This window comes from Equus caballus, chromosome 1 (genome assembly GCF_041296265.1).
Source record: "Equus caballus isolate H_3958 breed thoroughbred chromosome 1, TB-T2T, whole genome shotgun sequence".
NCBI classification, from domain to species: domain Eukaryota; kingdom Metazoa; phylum Chordata; class Mammalia; order Perissodactyla; family Equidae; genus Equus; species Equus caballus.
The window spans coordinates 135,330,880-135,336,875 of record NC_091684.1 but is presented as its reverse complement, the minus strand read 5'-3'; positions in this window follow the sequence as shown (position 1 = coordinate 135,336,875).

Below are 5,996 nucleotides of genomic sequence, written 5' to 3'. Positions count from 1 at the left end.
AGATTCAAATATATCTGCCTATGCTGTTTATGATACTGTTTATATCTGACTCCTCATAAGGGAATTTTGGATCTAGAAAGGATGTCAGACATCCTCCAGTCCTGAGCTCCGCCTGTTGGGGTTTGTGTAGCCCCAAGAGTACAAACCTTTCTGCCAAGCCTCTACTGAGAGAAGAGCCATTATATATATATAAATACAACTCGGAATATACTATGGAATTGAATGCAAAATTTGCACGGAATTTTTAAGGCAATTTCACGTAAGTTTCTCATTCGTAGTAGTTGGCTTTGCGTGATGCCTGGGGGAGGGGAGGACAGACACCCTCATCTGCAATGGGGTACTTCATGGGGGAGTCCAACTCGGTCACTTTTCAAATGAGAGAAGTGAGTCCTAATGAGGCTCACTGGTATTTGTTGCATGCTTAAACAAATAATTAAATGAGTGCATTTGTTAGTGAGAGAAGGACCTCTTCTTCTACTTGTTGCACCCCCATTCTGTCTAGCAGACAGCCTTGCGTCTAGGAACACACTGATTTGATTTGATTAGTCCTACCCACACACCCCATCATTCACGTCACTGGTAAAGGAACCAGGTCTTTTTAAGGGCTCCTTCTGGTTTCCAGCTCCTTGCTTCACAGAGTGTGGCTGCGGAATGAGGCCAGTCCCACCCAGGCCTGTGTTGAGCATCCCTGTGGGGAATTTGCATCAGCATTGAGATGATTAGCAAAGACTCCTTTGACAAAATCATGACCTCAGCCTGGAGTTGGCATCGTTCCCTTTACTGGGAATCTTGAGGGCTCATTTTTATAATAAACTCAAAACGAGAAATAGCTTTTTTCTGTAGCTTCTGAGGATGAAACAAAAGGAAATATACTGACAAGGCTTCAGGATGAATTGAGGTAAGGCCGAAGCAAAAGCTCGACCCTGGAAGACTTTTCCAGTGTGTAAAGAGTTGTTTCAGAATCAATTGGAAATATTTTTGAGTGTCCCTGGCACTAGAGTTGGAAACCAAGGACTTAGGATAAGATATCAATGTAGGGAAGTTGGGAGTGGGCTAAGTGCCCAAGGGAAGAATTGGTAATATGAGAGGGAGTTCAGTAAAGGCTCTGTTTATAACCATAGGTGAAGTGGGCATTTTATTTACTCATTTAATCATTGTTTAAGCATATAACAAATTCCAGGCCCTGTGCTGGCTTCAATTTTGTAAAATGACTAAGACACGATCCACGGATACCAGGAGATGGAGGGAGCCTGGAAAAGATAGCCTTCAATAATAAGAACGTCTACAGCAATAAATGCTGTAACAGAAATCTGTACAAAGAGCCACAGCCAGTAAGATCTTGAGAATGTCTTGAAGCTGACTAGAAAAGCTTCCACGTAGGCAGTAGAGTGTCGCGGGAAAAGCACTCGCTCTGGGATCAAGCAGATGAGGTTGCAGACACTAGCCTCGCACCTGGACCCAATTAGATGCCCAGTAGACTCTAGTATGCACTGTGATGGGGCCTTCTAAGTACCTCTATACCACGAAAATCTTACCCTGCTTGGGGAACATAAATATTCTAGTTGCTAGATAGGTATCTTTCTCCATTGTAAATTAAGAAATTGGTATTTTTTGTCTATATGCAAAACTCTTATAATTTGAGGTAGCCGTTCAGAGCCAACTTAATCCTGAATACACTGACAAAACAGAGGACTTCTCTGTGCAGGAAATCAGCATCTTCTTATAGTTCATTTCTAGCTTCAATAAGAACTAAGATACCCACTCACAGGTATGAAGTGTTTTATGAGGCTTGTCCATCAATATACATTCTCTCTTTTTTTTTTAAAGATTTTATTTTTCTTTTTTCTCCCCAAAGCCCCCCAGTACATAGTTGTATATTTTTAGCTGTGGGTCCTTCTACTTGTGGCATGTGGGATGCTGCCTCAGCATGGCTGGATGAGCAGCGCCATGTCTGCGCCCAGGATCCGAACCGGCGAAACGCTGGGCCACAGAAGCAGAGCGCACGAACTTAACCACTTGGCCACGGGGCTGGCCCCTACATTCTCTCTTGTTTAATAATATCAATCCTCAGTTTTAGATGGATACACAGCCACCTAATTAGAGATTACATTTCCCAGCATGCTTTGCATATTGATATAACCATGTGACTAAATTCTGGCCAATAGGATGTGAGCGAAAATGTTTTCTGCCACTTCTGGGTTCTGCTTCTAGAAACATGGATGTGCTTCCCAGCCTTTTTCCTTTACTCATTGTCTAGAGCAGCCTTGTTGGACCCAAGGATGGAAACCACATGTTAAACATGGCAAAGCCAACAAACAAGCCCTGGACTTGTTTAGTGGACCATAATCTAGACCTTTATTTGAGAAAAAAAGAAAATCACACCTTGTTTAATTCACTGTGTTTTGAGATATCTTTGTTACAGCAGCTTGGCCTGTATCCTAGCTAACTAATAGCTGAGAGGTTAATCAAGAATGAGTGAGATAACATATAGAAGTACTTAGTTCAGGACCCAAGACATAGTAGCAACTCAATTAATTGGTGTTGAATTTGAATTTTAAAAATTTGACAACTTGGTAACACTTATTGCATGCCAAAAGTTTACCAATTATGTGGTAAGAATGATGCAGGATTCACAGAGGAATAGCATGTGGTCTTTCTTTCTAGGAGCTCATGTTCTAGTCGGGGAATTGGATTCTTTATTCCTCCTTCTAACCCCCTTGCAAGAATAGCATCACCGGCATTGTTAGTGGAAGTCCAGCCATTGCAGCAAGTGGCAAAAACAGTGGGGGCTTCCAAAAGGCTCTCAGCTGCTCTCTCCCACTCCCCTAAGTTTGAGTTTCCTCCCAAAAAAGCCACAACATCCCAAGTTTGGGTCTCACCATTTAAAAATAGCACCCTGCTGTTATAACATTAATTTCTTTGTGGCATATCACTGGATTGTTTTGATACATGTGTCAGAGAGAGTATTAAGCTTTGCTTGACATTTATGCCTTGCAGAAGATGGATTTATCAAACTGATGGGCACAATATGACACATTAAAAATAGACGGATTTTGGATGCTGGCCCAGAAGCATAGTGGTTAAGTTTGAAGGCTCCACTTCAGCAGCCCAGGGGTTCACAGGTTCAGATCCCAGGCACGGACCTACACACTGCTCATCAAGCCATGCTGTGGTGGCATCTCGCATACAAAGTAGAGGAAGATTGGCACAGATGTTAGCTCAGGGCCAATCTTCCTCAAGCAAAAATAGGAAGATTGGCAACAGATGTTAGCTAGGGCCAATCTTCATCAAAAAAAAAAAAGATGGATTTTATTTTGGGGGTAGGGAAGTAGTGAAAGGAGGGCTAGGTCTGGGAGGGTGTTCAGCAATTGCAGGGGTAGAGGTGACTGACAGAAATGCCAAGAAGCACAAGCAAAGCTTCTCGTTCTTTATTGAAGGAAAGCCTGAAGAACTTGCACAAAGCTGGACCTCACAAAGCAAGAGAGCTAGGTACATTCTCCAGTCATAAAGCTGAGCCCATCCCTGGCGCTTCCATCCCTAGGAAGACACACAGCAGACAGCTCTTCTCCCTGGTGGGGATAAGGGCTTCATCAGTCAGGAATTCTGCTCCTTAGACTCTCCTGGGGAGCTTTTAAAAATTCTTATGCCCAGGCTGCGCCTCCACTCAGTTAAGTTCTGGGAGTGAGACCCAGGCATCACACTCTTTTAAAGCTCCCAAAGTGACTCCAACATATGTCAGGAAACTCTGTGTTGGATTTTTCAAGCTCATATTCCCAACACCCCTCCCAACAGGTCTGGAGACTGGTTACTGGCTCACTTGGTCTCCAGGTGCAAGTAACCAGCACAATTTAGCCCCAGGATTTCCCTAGAGTTTACTGAGATTGGGTGACTTAAAGATGAATTTCTGAGTTGTGCTGTTTCTTGGCAGGAGCAACAAACAGTTGTGCAGGTTGTGTACAGCACAAGGATGCTTGGCAAAGAGGATGAAGGGACTAAAATTACAGCCTAGACTCTGCTCACCAAGTTCTCACCCTGGCCTTGGACTTGGTGCAACTAAAAGTGGAAGAGGCGCCTATTTCTAATTCTCACAAAGGAACTAAAGGGTTAATAGTGTCCCTGGTTCAAGTCTGCCTCAGGTAGGCAAAACTCTGCATTAGAACTGCCTGGGATCTTATTAAAACACAGGTTCCTGGGCCCTCACCCTAGATCTGATGAATGAGATCTCTGGGGATGGGGCCTAGAAATCTGTGTTTTAAATAATATCCCAAGTGGTTTCCAACAAGCTGCAGTTTGATGACCACTGGCCCAGGGTACGAGATGGTCAGATGGTCTTTCAATAAAAATAGATGGAGCACCTCCTACCTGCCAGGCCCATGCCGCCTTTCAGATGTACAAGAGCAAATAAGACCTTGTCCCTTCTTTAAGCATGCTGATCTAGTGGGAGACACAGACAAAAAGTGTAGGTCCTGGCAGGAGCCCAAGCTACGACCTCTGCTGGGGGTCAGATGGATCTGGCATATTCAGAGAACCAGTGAGCAACCCAGAAATCTCTCCAGGAGGGACTGACGCTCCTCCCAGGAGAATAGTCATCCCCGGGAAGTGGGAGCCTGGCACCACAAGCCTGACTCACTAACAAAGCCTCTGTTGTCAGAAAGGAGTGATTTGGGGGATAGCTTAGTGTCTGACACGTGTTTGCTTGTGGGGCAAAACCCTGCTCCCCAGCTCCTGTTTACACCCTGTGGTTGTGTATCTGAGTCCCACGGACAGCTGGGGGCCTGTGCATTAAAACTGAAAGAGCTGTTTCCCTAAAACCCATGTAAACTATTTGGGCAAAAGGAATATGACTTTGGGACCCCACTACTTGCGCTTACACATAAAGGGAGAGGCAATCTTCACCACTGCGCAGAACAACGCCTCACAGCTTCAGCACCTCCTGCACTGCCCCTCAGCTGTGGGAGGAGGCTGTGGTGCCTGGTGGGCAAAGCTGTGCCCAGGGGAAGTGTCAGCAGTGTCCAGGGGACAGGGCATTGTCTAGCAGAGAAGTTCTGGGGCAACAGAGGAGGGATAACCTGCAGGCATCTGGTGGTGGCTAGCTAGACTTGTCTGCGAACACACGTGAGACACCCCGAGGGAATGCCCAGAGATACTTGGGGAGTGTTTAGGGGGCTAGGATCATGTACTGATGGCATTAGTGGGTGAGAGGGAGCAGGTGGCAGGAGCCCAAAAATTTGGGTAACAGACTAAGAAGATCTGGCTTCTCTTCATTTGCCAACCCTTTTGCAGAAAGAACCTGGTGCGTAATCAGAGTGACTTCTAGTTTGTAGCCCAGACCAAGCACTCTGAGGACCCAAGTCATGGGCACTGGGATGGGGTGGGGGTGTTGAGAGGGAAGGACCCTGGAGTTCCTGAGGGAGAGGATTTGTGGGTCATTTCCTTTGCACAGTTTCGAAGGTCCAGCACTTTCTGACCACTGCCCACCTTTCCCCCTTCCTCTCGTGTCACCCAGCCCTCAGTCTGTCTGCTCCAGTCACATTGAAGTCCTCTCAGTTTACTCCAAGGCACCACCCTCACCCAAGTCACTCAGGGAGACTTTTCTGGAGTCACCAGTTTAGCGTATAGGACATTAAATGCAGGAACTCAGATGTGGAGAAAATGTAACTCTTTGGAGTGATGGAAACTGAATCTCAGTTTCATTTTGGGCTCTTCTCATAACTTGGATCAAAATTCCAGGCACCTGGTCACCAGTCATCTGTTTACGCAGGAATCAATCTCCTGAGATGTCCATAGCCTCAGTCAGGGCTCCCCTGTCTGCTTCTATGCCAAGTTTGGGCTGTGGGGATCTTTGCTGGGCTCTATTTGATCCCATGTGCCTAGAGTCAACACCAATGACACACAATCGTTTTGCTCCTTTTTTCTCTGGCTTCCATTCTGGAGAAATCCTTTTCTGGTTCAGGGAGAAGTCTCTCTCATCTCCAACTCCACTCTGCTCAATGATT